General features: G+C 39.9%; 2 protein-coding genes across 8 annotated transcripts in view; one reads left to right on the top strand and one right to left on the bottom strand.

Moving 5' to 3' along the window:
• SOCS5 (suppressor of cytokine signaling 5) overlaps positions 1-159 on the bottom strand; it is a 118,239-nt gene extending 118,080 nt beyond the window's left edge. The window contains exon 1 of one of the 2 annotated variants that reach the window (XR_009405410.1): positions 69-159. The gene's annotated coding sequence lies outside the window, so the exon portion shown is untranslated. The remainder of the gene's footprint in view (positions 1-68) is intronic. The other variant, XM_059406236.1, reaches the window with a different exon arrangement.
• Positions 160-207: 48 nt separating this feature from the next.
• The window catches only part of LOC132021612 (high mobility group protein B3-like), a 64,933-nt gene continuing 40,694 nt past the window's right edge, over positions 208-24,446 (top strand). The window contains exons 1-3 of one of the 6 annotated variants that reach the window (XR_009405412.1): positions 208-296; positions 12,961-13,015; positions 20,426-20,819. The gene's annotated coding sequence lies outside the window, so the exon portion shown is untranslated. Of the gene's footprint in view, positions 297-2,283; positions 2,360-12,960; positions 13,053-13,707; positions 13,766-13,833; positions 17,077-20,425; positions 20,820-24,446 lie in introns of those variants that run through there. The other 5 variants (XR_009405413.1, XR_009405411.1, XR_009405414.1 and 2 more) reach the window with 5 other exon arrangements.

Raw genomic sequence — 24,446 nt, 5'->3', positions numbered from 1 at the left:
CACCGGAATGGAAAATACCTCCCGGGGCGGGGGGCGGCGGGGGCACGCCTCTCTGAAGGGCAGCCTACCGTGACCAATAGCAGGCGGGGCTCTGGAGGGGCGGGATTCCTAGCGGCCAATCCGGAGGCGTGTAGGTGAAGGCCGAAGAAGGGAGGCAGAGAGAGAGAGAGGGGGGCGGCCCGGGAGTCAGGGAGGTCCAGCGGCTCGGGTGTGCGCTGTGCGCGGCTGCCATTTTGGAGTCGGGCAGCTGAGACGGCGGCCGGGTCCGGCCCGGGGGAAAGGGAGAAGCCAGTCAGGTAGGAAAGAGGCTGTCACGTGGGTTAGAGGGGCGGGGTAAAGCGGGCTGTAGCCGGAGGGGAGGGGTCGGAGGCTGCGAGTCACGGGGGCTGAGGGGGGTCACGTGGCCGGAGAAGGGCTAGCGGTGGGCTTGGGGGCGGAAGGTCAACCTGAGGTGGGAGAGGGAAGAAAGCTTTGTCCCTGGCTTCAGCTCTGTTAGGGAAATGGAAAGGAAAAATGATGAATGGAGGGTGTGAGTACCGGGCCGGAAAATGTGAATGAGTCTCCCTAGCTCCCTCCTGCATGAAGCCACCCAGTCACTGAATTCCAAAATGCTTGGGAACCTGGGCATTTCATTTAATTCACGTAGTCCCATCCCTACTCCCTGCTGTCACAAACATGACTCAGATCTGATGGAGGGGTGATTGTCCTCCACTTTTTGCCCGCACTTTATGTGGAAGGGCCCCCGCCCTAGAAATGGCTGAAAGGGTAAAAGAATAGTTGAGGCATTGTGACGCCAGGACAACTCCTTACATCTGGCGTTTTGGAAACCGCGTCGTCATTCGCAAATTTCCTGGCCAGTTCTGTCTGGGCCATACCATGATCACGTTCCAACGCCTCCTAACTTAAACAAAAACAAACAAAACAAAAAACAACTTGCCTGTGAGCCCCTGCTTAACGCTCATCTGTATTTCAATTCATGATTTAAGTACAGCCTAAATTAAACTCCCTACTAGTACATGGAAAGTGCTCCTCTTAAGTAAGGTTACCGGTGACATCCATGCAACCAAGTTCAAAGTCACTTTTAAGTTCTTATTTGATCTCTCCTGCAGGAAACTGGATGGACTATACATCCCTCTTTAAGCTTTTTCTCCTCCACAGGGCACCCCTCACCCCAGTTTGCCTGACACTATAAACACTCAAAAGATTATTAATCTTACTAAATCTGTTATCTGTCAGCTAGTTAAGAGAGTCCCAAGAGCTGATTTTCAGTCCTCACCTCAGTAGGTGCGTAGTCATTCTACCGCACACTTGGTGACCTAACCACTTTGGTGGTTGAGTGTACCTTTAATGACGTCCAGGTAAGTGTTTTTGGACATCTCCACTTGAACCTTATTATGACCTATCTAAATCAGAACTCAAATACCCTCAGAAGTGCTCTATTTCCTCTGCTCCTTATCTTTTTGATAATGTCCCCATCCACTCCAACAAATCCAGAACCAAGCACCTGGGTGCAATCCTCCGTGCTTCTCCCTCACTGCTGTAAGTACTTCCCTTACCTTTTCTAATTTTGTCACGTGGATTATATTTACTAGATGCCCTTTCCTCTCCATTTCTACAACCAGAGCCTCACCTGGGTCACTTATTCATTAAGCCACTGAGCACTGTACTATGTTCCAGGCATTGTTTGAGAGCTCGGGATATGTGGTGAACCAAGTGACAAGGTTGGTGAGATAAACATTATATGAGTAAGCTAATAAATGGACAAGATAACTCAGGGGATAATAAGTGCTATGAAGCCAAAACAAAAACAAAAAACAAAACCCGGAAACCTGTAAAAATCTCCTAAATTGTTGCCTATCTCTTTATCTCAATTCCTCCCCACCCTCACGTCACATCTTCTCATCCTTTTTATTCTCAAAAAGGGAATGGCCCTGAGCCTTTCACCTGGAGACTTAATTTTATTCCCTTTCATCTGCCATGACTTCCTTCTCTATTTCAGCTGCCTGAATATGAATCCCTCTACTAGAAGATAAGCTACTGTAGAGCCATTGTACCTTATATATATCTTGGTGCCTCCACAGTGCCTTGGCTCAGAATAGGTGCTCACAAATGACTGTTAAATGGTGAATTTCCTGACACCTGAACCAAGCTGCCACAAAAGCATCTCCAGCCCAAATCAGAATGGGAAGATCCATGAACTTAGCTACTAGAGTATAGTGACAGTGGTACCTCACGGGCAGGGGTGGGGATATGAATGAAGTCACCTCCTTTGGTTCCTTACAGGTCCGGACTTCCATGATGCTGTGCCCCATGAGTGGCAGTAGTTGCTTCGTAAACACTATTTTACTTGAGAGTGCCAAGTGCATGTGAGCAATTTAAAAGTACTTTTTGTTTCTGATGATGAGCTTTAAACCCAGAGCATTCTGGGTAAATTGCCAGGATAGGCCCTGCAGGAGAAGGTTGCAGTTGCCACTTCACTTTGTATTTCCAGGCCCTTGGGTATTGCACCCCAACAGGGAGTGAGATGTTGCCAGTTCTGTCATAGTCATTGTAATTAAATCCAAGTTCTGGCAAAGGGCAGTGCATAATTATGAAGTATTATTATGGTTTTTATCATTATTAGGCACCCAGCTGCCCAGCCCAGGAAACCACAGTAGTAAAACACTGAGAAGCCAAGCTCCTCTCCCAGCTGGCATGAATCAAGACCAGGTGTATTGGCACACAGTCTTGCAGCTCCACTCCTCAGGACGAGACCTTCTGTCCCCTCTTTTTGGCAAGATAAATATTTAAATGAATGGGAAGAGGAAATGTGAAGAAGGACCTTTGCCACTGCCTTTGAATCAAGTTCCTTTCTTCTCCTCTCACCAGAATGGTCTCCCCTATGATTTATTGTGTAAATCTTCTTCAACTTTATTCTTGACCATCCAGCTTCCCAAATATCATTTCCCAGGGTCTTTTGAGAATGTATTAGTTAGGGTGGGATATAGAGAACAGAAAACTTTTTATTTTCAAGAAATTTATGGTATGGGCTAACTAATGCAGAAAGTATAGTCAGGCTTTGACAAGACATCTGCCTTTCACTGAGCACCTACTCACCACCATACTCAGCACCTTCACATATGCTATGTGACTTAATTCCTATCCTCCCCCCAAAAAGTAGATTTTATTATCCTCATTTTCTTCAAGGTCTCAAAGACTAGGTAAATAACAGAACTGAGATTCCAACATAAATATACAGATTTGGTGATTGTATATTCATGGTGGATGTGTCCACACTGATAGATGAATATAGGCATCAGACTTCCCTCTTTCTACTGAATCATACAAAGTAGATTTTAAGCTGAGCACTGAAAGGACAATTCAGAAGTGATGTTGAGAGAATGGTGCCAAATGAGAAAGCCAAATTGGCCATAAGCCTAAAATCAATCAATAAGGACAGATTTCTTGTTCAGCAATGTCATATTATATTCTTCAAGTACTTTTATTGTCTCAGCTACTCCAAATGCAGAAGTCACCCCAGGTGGTACAGGGTGGGTTGACAATGGAGGAGGGTGGCTTAGGGAGGGAATATGCTTTTGAATGGAGAACTCCCAAATTGCCCATAAACTGGCACATCTAGCACTGGCTTCTGGAACAGCCAAAACCATGGCAGCTTTCCCTGCTGCCAATCACTTGTTTTTAACTGATACATGTAGAACAATTTTGCATTCTCTTCGTTTTTTCTAAAACAATTGATTAACAAGTTTTTAAAGATTTTATTTATTTATTTGAGAGACATCACGAGCAGCGGGCAGAGGCAGAGGAAGAAGAAGCAGACTCCCTGCCGAACAGGGAGCCCAATGCAGGACTCAGTACTAGAACCCTGAGATCATGACCTGGGCCGAAAGCAGACACTTAACCAACTGAGCCACCCCTGAGTCTCTGATTAACAGTTTTTAAATACAGTTTGTTAGAACTTACTATGTTGTACAAGGAAGTTCATTTTTATTTTTAGTACTTTTTAAGGGATTTAAGATTTTTAAAAATGCACTCATATTAAATGTACGGTCTGATCTGTTGTGAGATGTGTATGCCCTTGTAACCACTATCATAATTGTGAAATAGAAATTTCCCTCCCCCCAAAAAAGTTCCTTTGAACCCTTTTTTTTTTTAAGATTTTATTTGACAGACAGAGATCACAAGTAGGCAAAGAGGCAGGCAGAGAGAGAGAGAGAGGAGGAAGCAGGCTCCCTGCAGAGCAGAGAGCCCGACATGGGGCTCAATCCCAGGACCCTGGTATCATGACCTGAGCCAAAGGCAGAGGCTTTAACCTACTGAGCCACCCAAGTGCCCCTGAACCCTTTTGCATAGGAATTTTAATACAACTTGTATTCTAATGACACCAAAATTTAGATTTCCAGTCAACCTTGCTTCCAAAGTCTAGGCCCAAGGCTGCCTGCTTGACATGTCCACCTGGATGTTGCAAACAGGCACCTCAAACCAAGCGAAACTGAAAGATGAAGCAGACTGTGCTTTATCTTTGCTACAAGAAAACCCCCACTTCTGATTCCCTTCTGAAATCATGTTTCTGTATTCTTTAGTTTGGTTGACATAATCATCATCTAGAAATTTTTAAGTATAATCTTCTCCCCCTCTAATACCTCCCCAGAAGTGAGTCTTATTCAAACAAACATTTTTAAATCAGCCCTTTGCATTTTCAGTATTCTCATTCAGACACTTGCTTGCAAGATCACCAAAACCAAAACAAAACAAAAAACCCTCCTAACTTGCTTCTTCATGCTCCAATTCATCCACCAATCTGCCACTTTAATTTTCTTTTGAAAACCTAGATCTGACTGTTTCAATCCTTTGCATTCAGGGACTGCCCAACTGCCTAAAAATGACACTGAAAATCTTTCATGGTATGGCCCAACCTCCCCATCTGGACTCCTCTGCTCCCTGCCACGTAGAGCCGGCTATCCATTTTCATCCCTCTATGCTTTTCATCAAATATCAATCTGAAATGTGCCTCCTACTCCACCTGAAAACACTTGCTTCCCTTTCACAGCCCCATTTATAAGACTTTCCTTTATGAAGCCTTCCCAGACGTCTCCAGATACACAGTCTCTCTCTGCTACACTTGACTCCCCCCATATCATGTTGCACATACATTTATCATGGTGAATAGACATAGTGGTTAAATGGAATAGGAGAGCTGAGTCAGAAGATCTGAGTCTAACTTAGAAATCTCATTCATCACTTGCTGTATTAGCCAAAGCAAATGACATAACTTCTCTGAGCTTCAGTTATTGAATCTATGAGTTGGTACTAACAATAACCATAATAATCCCCTACCTCATAGGACTCTTGTGGTGATCAAACAAGTAATTATAAATGTGAACATAGGTTGCAGTATATGGATATTACATGTTATAATTACACATTTGTATCTTCTGATAGATTTTGAACTTCTCGAGCGCAAAAACCAATATCTGGCCATCCACCAGATGCAGTGCCTATCTAGGCCTACTCCTTGCCTAGATTGGTTTATGGCAGAAGTTGTCATTTTTGGTAGGATCATATTCTCTCAATTAACTCTCTTAATACTATTTTCTGTGTTTCTTCAAAAGCCAATCGTGACATCCTCACTTCTTTTTATAATTGTTTATTGCCTTTTCAATTAAATAGCTACATTGAAAGGTCTCTAAGGAACGGAAATAAATATTCTATCATTAGTTTTAAGCACTTTGATTTATTTGACAAAAAGTTTTTAGAGTCATTATGTGCCCAGCCCTGTTCTAAGCCCTGGTCATACAGTGGCATACAAGAGACTTCACAAAACTTATGTTATCGTGGGGACAATAAGCATGCAGGAGCAGTAAAGATGTTCATCTATACAGTTAAAGATGCTACAAATAGAGCAATATGGAGGACGGGGCGGGTGTAGCTGGAGTGGTCAGGGAAAGCCACTCTGGAAGCCTGTAGAGCATCAGTGATGACACGGGAGGCAAGCATACAAAAAGAAGGAAGGATAGCCTTGCAGGTGAAAGGAAGAGCAGAGAGGTCCTGAGCCCTGAGACAGAAGCAGACCAAGTTGATACAAGGAACTGAAAGGCAGCCTATGGGGAGTGGAGGGAGTGAAGGGCTGTGGTAGGAGGCTACGTCAAAGAAGCAGACAGGGACCAGATCTTTTGCAAGGTCAAGGGGGCTTGCAAGGTCAGGTAAAGAGTTAAATGTTTATTCTAATTGTAATTGGAAACCACTGAAGGGTTTTAAGCAGGAGTGTGATAAAATTTGATTTTTTAAATAAGATTTTATTTATTTGTCAGAAAGTGAGAGAGAGAAAGAGCATAAACCGGGAATGGCAGGCCAAGGGAGAAGCAGGCTGCCTGCTGAGCAAGCAGCCCAGACAATGCCATGCGGGACTCAATCCCAGGACCCCAGGGTCATGACCTGAGTCAAAGACTCTTAACCAACTGAGCCACCCAGGCGTCCCTGATTTGGTTTTTAAAAGATCACTTTAACTGCATATGGAGAATATATTCTGGGGACAGTAGGAGAAGGGATTAGAAGGTAGACTGGTTGTTTTCAGTCAACAGAGATGTTGGTCTGAATTAGGGTGGTGCTAAGGATGGTGAAGAGTAGTTTGGGGTATGTTTGGCAATAGGACTGATAGGACTTACTGATAGATTTAATGACAGTAAGGGAAAGACATTCAAGAGGGCTCAGGGTTATGGTCAAAGCCATTAGGTGGATAAAAGTTCAGTTTACTGAGTTCACACAGTACCTGTGGGGGCTCTGCCCTGGGCTCTGAGAATACAAAGGTCCGTGAATAAGACAGAGTTCTTGGCCTTAAGAGGTCACAGTCTGGAAGGATTGCCTCCTACCTCCTACACTGATGACTTCGGTAGGAGGTTTTGTTTTTGTTTTTGAAGATTTTATTTATTTAGAGAGTGAGGGTATGGTGGTGGGAAGGGAGAGAGAGAAGGAAAACCTCAAGGCTTCGCTGTGCTGAGCATGCAGCCCAATGCGGGGCTCCATCTCAGGAACCTGAGATCATGACCTGAGCAGAAATCAAGAGTTGGACACTTAACCTGAGCCTCTCAGCCACCCAGGAGCCCTGCTGTAGGACGTTTTAAGCACAATTACAGAAGTACATATAGGTTATGGCACATCAAGAAGGATTCCCTAGCCCAGTTTAGCCAACCGAACCAGGAGTCCTGCCTTCTTGGGAAGATAAGTAGGAGAGTTTCTCAACACCTGTGAGATGTGTGCAGTAATCCACACTCTAGTTTAACTTAACTCTTTATAAATACAGTAGCTGTCAGCAGCATCTGCCAGGGTCTCCGATTTGTTACTACTTTGAAGAGAAGAGGAACGGGGCGGGTGGCTCAGTTGGTGGCTCAGTTGGTTAAGCATCTGCCATCACTTTAGGTCATGATCCAGGGTCCTGGGATCAAGCCCCACATCCCTCTCCTCTGCCTGCTGCTCCCCTTGCTTGTGCTCTTTCTCTATATATGTCAAATAAATGAATAAAATCTTAAAAAAAAAAAAAAAAGAGGATGGGAAAGAAAGCTATGGAGAAAGTAAGAGTCAGGATAAACAGAAAGGCAAGGTGCCCAGCTAACAATAGGGTCTGGGCTTCTACTGCAGCCCTCTGCTCAAAACCTACCAACAATATGCCCTTGATTGAGGATATGTTCTGCTTTGTTTCACTTTAATTGCAGCTGCAACTTTTATGAAATTACCATATGGCTCCTGAATGACTTCTCTCAAGCTTTTTTTCTTTTTGGTATTTAATAACTTCTATTTGACCCACTGACACATTCACATTTCAAAAATCCAAATAAGAAAGGATATAATGAAAAGTCTTATCTTCTCCTTCTCCTTCACCCACTTCTGTACCCCACCCACCTGGATAGGTAGAGATAACTAGACGGATTTTTTCTATGTATCCTTCTAGTGTTTGTTCACACAGATACAAGCAGTCTTTATATTTATTCTCTTCCTGCTTCTTACAGAAGAGGTGGCCTACTTTATCCCCTGATCTGGATCTTGTTTTTCCCTTTAACAATGTATCTTGGAGACCTTTCCTATCAGTACTAGGAGAGCTTCCTCATTCTTTTAAACAGCTGCATAGCATTACACTGCAGGATCTGCCATAGTTCATTTAACTATTCCCCTATTGATGAATCCTTGGGCTGTGTCCAGTCTTTGCTACTTATTACAAACAATCCTATACTGTATAACCCAACACATATGTCTGCAGGTATAGCCTTAGGATAAATCCTTGGGAGTCTTGCAAATACTTTTAATAATATCTTCTAAAAGAATGTTCTGAGATAGTGTGACTAGGTTTCCAAATTAGAACCTCAGCTTTCCAGGCATTGACTCTTGCATTCCACCAAGAGAGTAGTTCCTCACTTTTCAGCCTGTCAGTTATGCCTTTATGTTTTTTCCAATAAGGAATTTAAAAAAACATTTAATCTGCTCTCCTGCAACCAACCATAGTTGGCATATTGTTTTAAAAAAGAAGAAAAAATAGACTAAAATGCAGTTGAAGCATGCTCCAGTTAATGAATTGCAAGCTCTAGAAAATACTTGATTTTTCTTCATTCAACATGTAGAAGCATCTCTAGAATGAAGTCTCAGATGGGGATGACAGGTTAGAAGGTGAGGACTATAGGGTATACCCTGCCCCAGCCAGCTCCCAGTGTTACCCCAGCCTCAGGGCCAAATATTCCTCGGCCATTTTTGTTAGCATTTCTTTTCATTTTTTTTAGTAATTCTTCATTCTCCCATAGTTACTTTTGAAAAACAGGTTTATGGTTTTGGTGAAATGGGTAGGTTTGGTCAATGTGTTTTATAACTAGGCCATGTAAAGTAAATGTGCTGTTTTTATACTACCCCCCCTCCAAAGACTTTTTCTTATTTGTTATATTCCAGGTATATAAGACCAGGATGGAAAAATTCTAGGACACTTAATTTACATGAGCTTGTTGGGAGAACATTTATGGATGCAGAAATATACACAAGTGATGTGGCAATGAGAGCTGCCCTTTAAAAAAAAAAATATATATATATGTATATATATATACACACACACAGACACCTATATATACATATGTATATATATATTTCTCTCTATATATAAAATTTTAACTATATCTATATATGTATCTATATCTATCTATCTATATATTTGAAGAAGCTAGCCCACCTGTATTACTATCATTATTGGAAAATAAAATTATCTTTCCACATTGTACTTCTCTTTAGTTTGGCTCCATGTAGGTGGAGGTGTTTTGTTTTTTGTTTTTTTTTTTTTTAATAATTATAACATGAGAGAAAGTGTTAAAAATAAACCATGAAGTTGACAAGGTACAGCAAATAGCCATCCAGAAAGCTTTTCTTAGCTCTAAAGCTTTCTCTCTCAAGAATCATAAAAACTACAAATTGTAGAACCGTCTAGTTTCTGTAGCGTGTCTAGTCCCAACTGTAATTGAAGTTATCTTACATTTTTATTTTTTATTTAAAAAAATTTTGGGGGCGCCTGGGTGGCTCAATGGGTTGAAGTCTCTGCCTTCAGCTCAAGTCATGATCCCAGGGTCCTGGGATCCAGCTCCATATCGGGCTCTCTGCTCAGCAGGGAGCCTGCTTCCTCCCCTCTCTCTCTCTGCCTGCCTCTCTGCCTACTTGTGATCTCTCTCTCTCTGTCAAATAAATAAAATCTTAAAAAAAAAAAAGAATGATCATAAAAAATTTTTAAAAACATTTTTATTTATTTATTTGACAGAGAGAGAAAGGGCAAGCCCAAGCAGGGGGAGCAGCAGGCAGAGGGAGAGGGAGAAGCAGGCTCCCTGCTGAGCAGGGAGCTCAATGCAGCACTTATCCCAGGACCCAAAGATCATGACCAGAGCCAAAGACAGAGGCTGAAGGGACCGAGCCATCCCGGTACCCCTATCTTAAATTTTTTAAATGTCTCACATAAAGATTCTACAGCCTCCCTTTGGCCATTACTTTTTTCCCCCTTAGCTGGTAAGACTTGGACTCTCTCTTTAGAATATAACCAGAATTATTGTTCCCTACCCTTCCTTCCCCTCTCCTCCCGACTTCCCCTCCTTCTTCTTCTTCACACATTTATTCTTTCATAAGAAAGTTAGAACAACTGTCAATTTTTTAAAAACTTCTCTTTGGATTTTGGTTGGCGCTGGGATTTCCAGGTAGACAATTGTATCATATGTAAATAATAGTAAATCTTATTCATATTTTTGTCCTTTTTGTATCAGCAGAATTCCCTCTTAAGTGAAAAAATACATGCTGAAATTATTTGTTCATCCAATCCCTGAGTATCTGTAGAGAACATCCATTCTACTGACCACACTCTCATTTTGTTCTGGGGGCTATGGTCCTCCCTTACTCTCAGTCCCTGGACTTGGGGAGAAGATTGATGTCTACAACTTCCCCCGCCCCGATTTCAGGGGTGAAACATATTAGCCTTGGTCGTCTAGTATACCCTATTTCTCTTGCCACAGTAATCCATTCTAGACCTAGAACATTGGTTCTGAATTTGAACCTAGAGACAAGTACTCCATGGAGTGGCTTGCATCCGTATTGGGTAATGAAGACATTGCCTAAGAATGAAGCCAATACTGAAGATGCTGAATTTAGAAATGAAGAGAGAGAGATCAAATCCTAGGTCACCCTGTTTGAGCCCTAGATCAAACTTCATCTGAACTAGATCCTCTAAATTATTAAGTTACATGAACCAATAAATTTATCTTTTTAATTAAGATAGTTTGGATTACATTTTTCACCTTTGGCATGCAAAGGACTTATAGTTGATGCAGTATCTTCTAACAAAATTGGGCAAATTAAACTTATGTTGTTCCCATGGTTTGACAAATTACATGATTTCCCCAGCTAATTCCCAGACTCCTCTCTTCTTGCACTTAGAGTGACTCTACCATTGCAGCATACCTGTCTAAATCCCAATCCAGAGTCCTGCACCCCTTCCCCCAAGGACTTCTCCAGTTCTGTGCTTAAACCCAGCCCACTGGTGAAGTTAAAGAAGGAAAGGAACAGATGGCAACCTGATTCATAGTGCTCTTACAGGGAATTAAGCCAATTTATTTTGGGGGTCAGTTCCAGTTCAGTTTCAGCAGTGAATGAAAGTTGTTTGAATCCATTTCTGGTTCAGATCTGTAATCATCTGCAGTAATCCAAAGTTCTTCACAAGAGAAAAATATTTTGGGGAGTTAATATTTGTTCCAATTTGAGAAAACTATGTAATGTGGAATCAAGCACCTGTCTTATTAGGCCTTCTGTGCTAAAAGAAGTAGCATATGGGCAGGACAGGGAGGCGATTAATAGTGTACTTAATACTAAAATAATCAGCCTAGACGGCTTCCATTATAAGCAGTGTTATAAAATCTACTCCTTGGATTTGCTTTTAATATTCTCAGTCCACATCAGAGAACACTTTGAAATATCATATCACATAATATTGACCAAATTATTAAAATATTGGTTGAAACATTTTTTGAAATTTTTGCCTCTGTTAGAGGAATACATACTTTATAGGTGAAACATTTATGGTCTCTGAAAATTATTTCTGATTAGTGTGACATTATGTCAGTATCTTAAGGTGCTCAGACTTAGCAGTATTCATGAAAAATGTACTGAAAAATCTAGGTTCAGCATAGGGAATGTTGTCAATGGTATTGTAATAGCATTGTATGGTGACAGATGGTAGCTGCACTTGTGGGAGCATAGCATAAAGTATAGACTTGTTAAATCACTGTGTTGCACCCCTGAAACTAATGCAACATTGTGTGCCAACTACACTTCAATTTTTTAAAAAAATATAGGCTCAGAATATTCACAGGCCCATTTTTAAATTGCTTCAGGTCATCTAATGGATATGTTCTGATAGGAAGCACTTTTGTCTCGTTGCTCCCATTATAAATACATATATATTTATAGGTAATAAATATAAATTAAATAAGTAAGTAAAATTTGAAGACACAAAATGCTCAGCTTGTTCCAAAATATTTTTTTGTTGGTGGATTGTGTGCAAACAAAAAGAATGACAGATGCCATCCTTATACTTTACGAAAGCACCTCTTGCTTATGCATGTGTAAGGAGGACGTTGGATTTGACAAGGTGCAAAGGGATGTCTTACAGATGGTACACGTGAGGCCCATCAGGACAGGTCTTCCCAAACTAACGGAGCTGTAAAAGCAGTTGTCATGTGCATGTCTGCCACACCTGTTCAACAGAGAAATTCCCACCTGTAAATATGGTCTCCAGAATCAGAGCATAGGACTGACTGAGCTTAGTTTAGTTTTCTGTTAGTCTGAGAGAGACTATGACCACCAAAATGGATTTCATACCTTTTTGTGACTCTTCTGGGATTTTTACATTTTCCCTGGCATTGTGTTATTTAAAATTAAAGTTTAAGATTAAAATTCTTTTACTTGGTCCTTGAAGAAATAACCATAATTTATCTTATAACATTAAATTCATTGGCAGTGTGATTTGGTGGGAATAAATTTGTGTTCTGCAAAAGGGCTTGGATATACAGAATTTCAATGCCTCAAATGATGTAATTTTCTATAATATTTAGCCTGCCATTTTTAGTTTGGTGTTTGTATAATAGGAGATTTCGAAGAAAAAGCTAAAGAGAGGCTAATTTGCTTGGTAGTGCTTCTGTTCTTTTGTTCTTTTAGAATCTAAAATTAACCAACATCTGCAGTGTCAACAAGGACTCCATATGGCATTCAAGTTTGTACTTTTCCTAAATAATGCATTTGAGGCAATATAATCTGAGAAGAATTCTGAGGTGATAATGAGTAGAATGCCTCATGTTGCATAGCACTTTATAGTTTCAAAATGATTTAACAACTGGGACCTTGTTTGAGCCTCACAACAGTGTTAAGAGGTCAGGGGTTCAGGTGTTTCTTATTCTTGTTGAACAGATGAGAAGATGGAGGTCCAAAGTATTGAAGAGAAATGGCCATTGTCACAAACCTGGTGAGTGGCAGCATGAGAAGGAAACCCAAGCCATCTGGTATCTAATCACCCTTTCTACCGTATTACTAGGATCAAGTTGTTGACAACCCATTGTTAAAATAGCATGTTTTCAAAATAATAGATCCCACAACAACTCTGTAGGAAAATTTTTAAAAATTACTAGAAACTAACAAACGTGTATTTGGTTTTCTAGAGTTTAAGAGATTTCATTTGTTCAATTAAATTAACAGATGATTTCCACAGAAGTTCATCTATTTAACTCTTATGATTTCCTGTTTTACCTACAAAAAAAAAAAGTTCCCACCGAAATGCTTTTTCTCCTTGTGAAATCGTACTTCATAAATCTTTGTCATATCCAGAAAATCTAAAAACTATTCTGTAAGAGATGTTACAACTGAGAGTGTTTTCTTTATAGTAATACATAATCATTTAAGTCGAACTGAGTTTTGAAACACTTCATTTTATTCAAGCTTCTGTGAATTTCTGCAACAGGGCAATTATTCAGAATTTCTGGGATAAGAAAAAAAGTAGGTTGAAGTTAAAGAATGTATTAGAAACATAGCTTGTGACTGAGACATAGCCATAAATTTAGAAGGAACCCATTTTTGAAAGCATAAATAATGTTATTGCCAATCCATACTTTATAGAAATTTCTAGCTACATATTATTACCATTTCTACTTTAAAATGCAGAGAAACTCAATTGCTTCCACTTCTTGAGAGTTTGAGGCTTAAAAATTATGAATGCTGGCATTCTTGAAGAGGAACACTGTGAGTTTGTAATATCGAAAAGGCACTGGCATTCTTTTACATTAACAGGCAGATATATTTCCAACAAGTGGAAGACAAAGGACTCTACCAGCATGAGGAGCAGCCAGCAAGAATTTTAATCAGGATTTGGCTCAGTCTGCACTGGTTCTGACTTCACAAAAGTGCATCTTCAGGAAGTACCTTTCTACCAAGTGGAAAGCTGGCAAGACACAGCATTAGAGGTTGCTGACACCAAGACAACCAGAGCTCACTCAAAACTTAAAATTTTGCCTCCCCATTTGTTGCTTGGATATGTCTCAAAGAATTACACGCAGAAAAGCAAGATTTAAACTTGATATTATCCAAAACATTTTTGCGACTCTACTCTCCTCCCTAGTCTATGTCCAGGATTAGTGGAAATACACCAAACATTTTTGAAAAGGTCATCTAACCTAAGTAGAAGAATGTTATCTTTCCATGCATGAAAATACTTGGACATGAGAGCCATGAAAAGGATTGGGGAGAAAAGGACAAGAAGAACATTATGGAATGTACAAGTAATAGGGAGGAATTAGGGAGAGTTGGGGAATTTGGTTAGGAAAGCTTTAGAGAGGGGTGCCTGGGTGGCTCAGTGGGTTGAGCCTCTGCCTTTGGCTCAGGTCATGATCCCAGGATCCAGGGATCGAGCCCTGCATCAGGCTCTCTGCTAAGCAGGGAGCCTGCTTCCCTCTCTCTGTGCCTGACTCTCTGCCTACTTGCGATCTCTGTCAAATAAATAAAATCTTTAAAAAAAAAAAAAAAAAAAAGGAAAGCTTTAGAGAGGGGAGGGTTAAGTCATTAGAGTTGGTAGTAACTCCCATCTGGCTAAATTGTAGGAATCTGGAGGGAGGGGCCCAGGGGTGCTAGAAGACAGTTCTCATGATGGTAGCATTCAGAGTTAACCTGACAGTGGAGAGACAGCAGCAGTGCCAAGGCTGGGAGAAGGCCACAGTTTGAAGAAGGCAAATACTTAAGGGACCACGAGAACCCCAGCTGCACTTCTTTTTGCTTATTCAGTCAGATCCAGTTTTTTCCCCCTTCCCATCTCCACACCTCTGCCTACCCCTCACCCCTCAACCCCCACCATGAGAAAAATCTGTGTTGACTGGCCCCAGTTTGTTTAACTGAGTCCTCCTTTACCCAGTGAATGATTTGTGGAGCCTGGGGCTGGTAATCATTATTTAGCAGTGACTTCAGCATTAATCAATCAGAACTGGAATGATACAACTTTGTTCCCACTCCGCCCACTCACAACCACAACCTTTTTGTGCTACAGCGAAGTAACGTGGTCCCTTGGCTATGTTGCCGCTGATTAATGGACTGTTGAACGGGCCAGTACAACTCCCACAATAGTCTAGTGCTTTTCTGCCAGATTGGCTTAAAAAAAAAAAGAAAGGCAGCCGATCATGTCAAACCATGTTAGCCAATACCTGTATTGTCTCTCTGAATTATAAAGCACAACAGTACATCTCGTTCTCTGCAATTCATTATTAGAAGAAAGAATATGAGGAAGTATTAGGCCATGCTTGTGCCATACGAGAGAGCTAGACAATCCTGCACTCTCCTGCACTGCCCTTTGGAACGTGTCATTTGCACCCTGAGGCAGTCACTATAACTCTCAAAATGAGAAGCAATACCACCCTCTCTTCCGCTCCTTGCCTGGATGCTGCAGAACAGTGACCTTCAGAGGAGGTGGGTGGACGTGGCCTTGCCAGGAGATGCTAAGCACCCAAGACTCAACTACCTAAAATAGCTCATTAAACTGCCCCTCCCAAATTACCCACTCCACATATATCACCACCACAGGAGGAATTAGGTACCCCAAGGTCACCCTAAGGGTGTCTGTGAACTTTGACTTCCTCCCTCAACAGACACCGTTAGGTTGGCCTTTTGAGGCCTCTGGGCTCCCGGGAAGCTGATTTCTCCTGTGTAAAAACATCAAGAGCCAGGAAGAATGGAACACCACATGATTTATTCCTGAATCGCTCATCCTGTTGGATATGCCCCAGGGTGGAGTTATTCTTGCTGTCACAAATAATTCAGCCCTGAGCGGATCAACATGTTTAAAAGAAGTTTCCAAATATGTCTAAAACTCTAGGTGCAGAAACACAAGTACCAATTAACAAGGGCAATTTCAAATAGAACAGAGGTTGGAAATTAGAAAAACAAAGAGGCACAGGATATAGCGGAGGGAGCCAGCTCTGTTGGTAACGGGTTGTATGCCCTCAGTCATATTATGCCTGTGTCTCAGTTTCCTCGACTCCAAAATAGACACTAAGATGAAAGGAATTTGGTGAGAGACACTTTTGAGAAATGGCAATTTATGTTCTCTCTCTGTATTTTTCCCTTTCCCTCTCCCATTCTGTCTGGCTTACGTGTTTTTACCTCAGGAGAGATGTGGGGGTTGGACTTCCAAGCTTTGGTTCCAAATAAACCCATGAGGAGAGGAGAGTTTGCGGTAACTTGTATTTTCCAGACTAAAGAGATCTGTTCTCCCAGAAACAGCAAGGATGTCATCCTGCTTCTTGGCAGTACCCTTGAGATATATGCCTCAGGAAGGCTGCATCTTTGCTGAAGAGCCCCTCTTTTCTAGAAATGCACTTTGGGACTTACTCATGTGGAGTAATGATGGCAAGAGCCTCCAGAGGTCCTGGCACTTCTTAAGATGCCTGGTCCCTGCCAGAGCCCTCAGTAAGTGTGTAAAAGATACTTCCCACTTATCTGAGGTGGATTTCCTGTCTGCCCTACAGCACAGGGGCTCCAAGTTTAAATTGAATTATATACTCTAAAAACTCTAAGGAATCATCAGTGGTAAGCTGGCCACTAGTTTAATTTGTGTCTCTTTACCATTTATTAAAACTAAGCCTAAACAAGTCTTAACACACTGTAGGAAATCCACTTTCTGGGGGCTGAATTCACCATGGGTTTACTTTTGCCAGCCCTCCTTATCATTGCCTTTTCTGCACCTACCCTTGCTGGCCTCCACGTTTTCTCATTTGGGATGTTTGACTGAGAAAGGCTGGTGGCACCTTGAGAAACATCATGTGCCTTCTCCCAAATCCCTGCATATTTTCTTTAAAGTCGGAAAGGGGTGTCTCTCATCCTTAAGTGTACATATTTAGGTTGTCTGTGTTGCGCTGAGGAGCAACTTTAAGTAAAAACCCATAGCCAGGGGACCAAGTCTGTGGTCAGCTTCTCTGGGAGCCATGTACCTTCTTGAAGTTGTTAATAAAACAAACAAAACAAAACAAATAAAAATTTGAAGATCTTTTATGCAATTGTCTTTGGTGTTACTGCTGCTATCAGGTGAAGAGGATGTCTATTGCTTCAGGGCTGTGCCGTATTTAGAAAGGGGCAAAATAGATCGTATAAATCTTTCCCCTTAGAAAGAGGCAAAATATCAGTGCAAGTGAAAACCTTCCAGGAAAGGCTGCTTGCTTTGGGGATATCTGAAAGCACTTATTGGACATAATCTCATGTGTATTTTTCTTGGTAGCAGATGTAAATTACCATGTTCTTCTAAGGCCATTTTCCTGCTATGGCTGGCTTTTCTCTTTAAATATTTTAGGAGGAAAAGTAATGTATTTTCTGTTTGTTTTGTGGTGGCGGTGGTGATGATGATGATGGTGATGATGATTTATAATTTGGAGAGTCTATATTCTTGATTCAGTCAAAATAATCCTTGAGTCACTTCATACTTCACTCCAAATAGTCTTTCTCAGAACTTGGAAAACAAAGTAAAATGGTACTCCAAATATTCCCTTCCCTCTTATCTTTATGAATCCTCCCATAGAGCCAAGGAATTGCCATTCTAGGGTCTGAGGGGAGGAAACCCCCCTCTAAATTTAAAGCCTCCTGAACTGGATTACCTATGCTATTCAAAGAACTAAGTATTTTGAAAATTCTAGAAATAGCAATGCAAACATTCTTCTCCCAATAGAAACTACTAAAAGTAGTTATATGGTCTATCTCTTAAAGTGGAATTTTTTCCTTCCATCTTAATTAAATGAGAAATAAAAGGAAGTCATACACAAAGCTTTCAGAACAATGACTACAATGTAAGAGATGGAGTTCCCACCAAAAAAGAAAAGAAAAGGATGTTGAAATATGGGAGCAAAATGAGGTCTTACTCAAGTAGTTTCTTATGCTTCAACCAAAAGCTGGAAGAATTAATAGAAGCTCTAAAGAAAGGTAGAGGAAAGCACAGTAGAGAAAAGCAGAGGACTGCAGAAAATAATAAGTCTGTAAAGGAATAAATCGAGTCTGGGATGATTCTTTACTAAAATATTTGCAAATTGCAGTTTTCAAATAAAATATGAGATTGAAAAAACTCATTTCCAGAAAAGGTGACAAAATCAATGTGTAAAAAAAGCCCATTTTGAACTGAGAGCCTTCAGAGAAGACAAGGTCAGCTCAAGGTCAGCTCTCTGGAGAGAAGTTGAAACAAAAAGCAAAGCAGCACAGAGGTGTGCGCTCCTTAAAAACCACCACGACTTGAGTTTTTCCACCCTGTGTGACAGACAGCACTCTCAAAGGCAAATGTCTTGGCCTTATGTGGTCTACTTCCAAAGGAAGATGGGGTTTAGTCTACTGTATTAGTTATTTATTGCTGTGTAACAAATATCTCAAAACTTAAAGCTCAGACGGACAACACTGTTATCTCACAGTTTATTTCTGTCGGGAATCCAAGTGCAGCATAGCTGGGTCCTCCTGCTAAGGGCCTCTGCCTCTTACAAGACTGCAGTCAAGGCCTTTGTCACAGGGGCTGAGAATCCTTCTCCCAGCTCATTCGGTGCCCTTGGATCGAGGACCTCAGTTCTCACTGTGTGTTGGCCAGAGACTCTCAGTTTGGTGCCATGTGTCACGTGAGCCTGTCCACGGCTCCCAACGCATTGCAGCTGGCTTCCCTCAGAGCCAGTGCATGAGAGAATGCCAAGAGAATGTACAAGGAGGATGGCAGTCAGTCTTTTGTAATCTAGTCTTGGAACTGGCTTTTGCAGTGTTTTATTTATCAGAATCAAGTCACCAAGACCAGCTCATAGTCAAGGGAGGAGAATACCAGGGAAGCAGTATCATTGGGAACCATCTTAAGAGCTGTCAACCCCTTCAACTTATTTTATTCTTCCCTTAATTTTATAGCATAGAAATAAGAGGCTGTCATCTTCAAAACCAAAAATACATTTTTTGGGAAAAAGTGCTCCAGAAATCTATATGCCCATGGTCTCTTTTATTCATCAGTTAATGGCTTTTTTGTTTACATTATCTATATGGCAATGAGCAGCCCAGATTATCTTAGCCAATAGGCAAACGGTTTGAATAAATGAAGGATATACTCATTTACATGTTTCATTGGGATGCAAGCTCAATGAGAGCAGAGATTTTATCTTGTTCTCTTTTGTATCCCCAGTGTATATCATAGTGCTTACTATATAGTTTTCAACAAGTAGTTGTTGAATGAATGGCTTCCACTATATTTACTGTGGATCTGTTATGACATGTCAGGCACTTGACTTCACTTCTTTAGAAACTGAGCATCAGAAATACTTGATTTTGTACCCAAGAGTGGAAAGAATAGATTTTTATTACTTGGGATTTCCAAAAGCAGCCACAGTCAGTGACCATTTTTGTTCACAATTCAGAGTCTACGGAAAGAAAGGCCCACTCCATTTTCTCATAAAGGAAGAATGTGGCCTTTTCTCTGTTAATAGGTCTTACCTGTGGTCTATTACTCATTTTTTGAGAGGACTATAAAGGACCAATATTTAAAAAAAAAAACTAAACACTTAAACTAGGTTTAAAAAAATCATGAAAGTAAAATATGCACATACTTTAAAAACATATAAAAGCATATAAATTGACAAATTCTCACCCTATGATTCCATCCCTAGTCCCACCTCAACTGCAAAAATAAGGAGTTTAACTATTTCTTAGATATTATTACAAGTATTTTTAACACAAATACAATGTGTGTGTGTGCATGTGTGTATAAATGTGGGATCATCATGATATATTTCTCTACTCTGCCTTTTTTCATTTAATGATAGTCTGGGAACCTATATAGACCTATCTTAATTTTTTTCTTGGCTGCATAATATTCCACTGTAGAGATGTGCCATAATTTATTCAGTGAGTTCCTACTTAACAGATACTCATTTCCACCACCCCGCCAAACTTTTTACTTACTAAAAACAGTGCTACAGTGGGCATACCTATACATATATCTTTGCATATTTTTGTGAGTTTATCTTCAAGACAAACTCCTAACAGTGGTATTGCTAGGCCAAAGGATATATATGTTTAAAATCTTTAAAGCCTCTTTTTATTATAAAATAAAACACAAATACAGAAAACCAAACCAGTTACAGAGCTTAATGGATTGTTATAAGCACCCTTTTAACCATCATCCAGATCAAGAAACAGACTGTCATCCATGTCCAGATCCCTCCAAGTGAAGTGTGATCACAACTACCTCCCTCTGAAACTAATCGTGGTACTGACATCTGTAGACATCACTTTCTTCTATTTTATTATGGCTTTATCACCCAAGTGGCATCCATAAATGTGATACTTTTGTTTTGTCTATTAAAAAAAATCCCCTTATAAGTCTTTTATACCTCTCCAGGTGTACAGTTTTCCCCTCCACCCTTTTCTTTTCCATACAACTTCTCTACTGAACAACTCAGCATTTGACCAGTGGAATTTCCTACAGTCTGAATGTTGGCAACTATGTATTCTGGATATGGCTCAACATGTTCCCCTGTCCTCCAGTTTCCTGCAAACTGATGGCTGGATTTGGAGGCTTGATGAGACTCAGGTTTGATTCTTTTGGCAAGATGACGAGTGGTACATCAGGAACTACATAAAAGCTAGTTGTCTCACTATCATATGATTTCCCTGATATGAGGAAGTGGTGATGCAACATGGGGGCTTAAGTGGGTAGGAGAAGAATAAATGAAACAAGATGGGATTGGGAGGGAGACAAACCATAAGTGACTCTTAATCTCACAAAACAAACTGAGGGTTGCTGGGGGGAGGGGGTTTGGGAGAAGGGGGTGGGATTATGGACATTGGGGAGGGTATGTGCTTTGGTGAGTGCTGTGAAGTGTGTAAACCTGGTGATTCACAGACCTGTACCCCTGGGGATAAAAATATATGTTTATAAAAAATAAAAAATTAAAAAAAAAAAAAGCTAGTTGTCTCTCTTTGTGACTTTAGTAATTACTGATGTTCGGTGCTTAGATCCATTCATTTATTGTGGGCTGCATAATATTCTAATTTTTTAAAAGATTTTATTTTTTTATTTGACAGACAGAGAGAGAGGAGGAAGCAGGCTCCCTGCTGAGCAGAGAGCCTATTATGGGGCTTGACTGGAGGACTCTGGGATCATGACCTGAGGTGAAGGCAGAGGCTTTAACCCACTGAGCCACCCAGGCGCCCCCAGAATATTCTAATTATGTTATTTCATTTTCACTGATTAGTTGGAATATTTATGGGAGATATTTCCTCATTCTATTATTTGCTTAAACCTAATGGTATAATTCAGATAGCAAAAGAAAAGTAAATGCTAATTTTTTCCCCTTTACTTACCAGTTTCCAAGATAATGAATGTTCTCTACCATTATCTTCAAACGTGGCTTTTTATTTTGACTATTATGAATTCATGTATTCAATTTATTTTATGAGTTTCAAGTCATTACAATCATTATCTTCACTACAGCTCAATTTGTTCCATCTTTGGCCAGTGAGAGCCTCTTCCATTGGTACTTGAGTCCTTTTGACATGGCCCTAGTGGTCTTTGATAGCTTCCTTGCTATTTGATATGACAAGACACTCTAGCCTCATTCTGTACGTCTATTGCCCCAGACTTGGAATCTGCCATTTCTCCAACAAGCTCTGTTTTTTTTTGTTTTTTAAAGCAGGAAATGGTATTTTAAGCCATAGTCTAGGCACAAGCTGTGTTCATCATTACTGTGTTCTTCCCAGTTTCTAAGATTTTTCAGTGGACAGAGCTAGGAAATAGCTGTATGGGTTTTTTTGTTTGTTTGTTTTGTCTAAGATATATTTATTTATTTCAGAGAGGGGTGAGGGACAGAGGGAGAGAGAATCTCAAGAAGGCTCCCTGCTGAGTGCAGAGTCCAACGTGGGGCTCAATCCCACAACCCTGAGATCATAACCCAAACCGAAATTAAGAGTCAGATACTCAACCTACTGAACCAACTACATGCCCAAACCATATGGTTTTTTAAAAATTTTTTAAAAATATTTTTATTTATTTATTAATTTATTTATTTTAAGTAAGCTCTACTCCCAATGTGGGGCTTGGGGCTTGAACTCAGGACCCTGAGGTCAAGAGCTGCACTCCACAGACTTAGCCAGCCAGGAGCCCCAAAGTTACATTTTTTCATTCGCTCTTTTCTTTTGCCTCTACTGTATATCTACGTTGTCAGAGTATATAACCATTGCATACACTACTCACTCCCATCTACCCCTCACTTAATCTTGATTCTTCAAGTAGTTATGTATTTAACACTGACTACTATTCTTGGTATTGATGTGTCTCTAGTCGGTTTAGGGCTTGTTTACTAGTAGATACCCAGGAAGTGTTCACAGAAACAATGTCTCCTGTGTTCTTACATGGCCATAATACTTTGAGTCCTTTGCACCTGAAGGTTGGTTTTTCTAGATATAAAATCATCAGCTCACATTTAGTTATGAATCTTAAATATATTATTATATTTTCCTTGGACATAAGTGTTGTTGAAACATCTGATGTTAACCTAATTTTCTTTCCCTTTTAAATCACTGTCTTGAAAAACTACATGCCCAAAGAGCTTTTTCTTTTTAAAAATATAGTAACTTTATCAGACTATGTCTTGGTGTACATCATTCTGAATCAATATGCTCAGGTACATGATATACTTTTTCTACATGTAGTTCTATTTTTTTTTCTTTTTTAATTTCAGGGAAGTTTCTTGAATATTTTCAAAAGAAGTATTTGTTCTTTGGGTCTCTTCTTCAGGGACTCCCATTATTGTATGTTGGGTCTTCTTTGCCTACTGTCAATATTGGTCCCTTTCTCTTGATCCTTTTTCTTTCTTTCTTCATTTCATATAGATTTTAGAGATATTTCCCCTCATTTTTACCTTATACTCATTTTAAGGTTTATTTGTTATAATTATTTGCTATTGTGTTCCTTGTAATTTCATTTTTACTTCTTTTTTTAAACTTTAAGTTTTTATTTATAGTTAGTTAACATATAGTGTAATATTAGTTTCCAGAGTATAATTTAGTGATTCATCACTTACATATAACACCCAGTGCTCATCATAAGTGCCCTCCTTAATGCCCATCCCCCATCTACCCCATCCCCCACCCACTTCATGCAGTATTTGTCTTTTTCTGACTGACTTATTTCGCTAAGCATTATATATTCTTGCTCTACCCACGTCATTGCAAAAGGCAAGATTTCATTCTTTTTTTGATGGCTGAGTAATATTCCTGTGTGTGTGTGTGTGTGTGTGTGTATTAGTTATTCATTCATCAGTCAGTGGACATTTGGATTCTTTCCCTAAATTGGCTATTGTTGATAATGTTGGTAGTATCCAAAGAACTTCACCCAAAAAACAAATAATCCAGTCAAGAAATGGACAGAAGACATGAATAGACATTTTTTCCAAAGTAGCGTATGTCAAAACCTTTAAGTTCCATGCACAGAAGACACTGTTAATTGTTAAAATTTATTTGGCTTGTGAGACCCATTTTCTCCTCACTGCACTGGCTACACATTAGCCAGAGACTGAGAAGTCTTTCTTTTTGTTGTTTTTCTTAACATGTACCATCCTGTCTTGATGACTATGGCTTTGTTATAATACTTAAAGTTCAGAATTGTGATGTTTCCAGCTTTGCTTTTCTTTTTCAAGATTGCTTTGGCTACCCAGGATCTCTTGTGGTTCCACACAAATCTTAGGATTGTTTGTTCTAGTTCTGTGAAAAATACTGGTGCTATTTTGGTAGGGGTTGAATTAAATGTGTGGATTGCTTTGGGTAGTATGGACATTTTAACAATATTTTTTTTTCCAATCCAGGTGCATGGCATGTTTTTCCATTTCTTTGTGTCCTCTTCAATTTCTTTCATAAGTGTTTTATAATTTTCAAAATATAGCTCTTTTACCTCTTTGGTTAAGTTTATTCCTAGGTGTTTTGTGACTTTTGGTGCATTTATTTGTGATTTTTGGTGCATTTATTTCTAGGTGTTTTTGTGACTTTTGGTGCATTTTTAAGTGGGAATGAGGAATTGATCTTATTTTTACTTCTGAAATAAATTTTTCTTTTATTTCTAATTCTCTTCTGAGTTCTGTCTCCTCATTTCTGATTTTTTTCCTAATTTGGATTTATGTTATCCCTTCATGTGCAACTGTCCTAATGTCTTTCACTTCATTTTGAAATGGTGGGTTACTGTTCTGATCCTGTTTAAGGACTTGCCTTTCTGAAGTGATTTCATTGTCTGTAGGAATATCATTCTGCCCCTTCATTTCTTTTTTTCCTAATGTTTCTGTGAAATCTGAGCTTCATTTTTTTTCTGTTGTTCATTTCTATGTAAAATTAGATTTCCTGAACTTTTAGAAAGAAGCATGGTTTGGTTA

Source organism: Mustela nigripes, chromosome 7 (assembly GCF_022355385.1).
Source record: "Mustela nigripes isolate SB6536 chromosome 7, MUSNIG.SB6536, whole genome shotgun sequence".
In the NCBI taxonomy this organism is placed as follows: domain Eukaryota; kingdom Metazoa; phylum Chordata; class Mammalia; order Carnivora; family Mustelidae; genus Mustela; species Mustela nigripes.
This window is presented reverse-complemented; position numbering and strand designations above follow the sequence as displayed.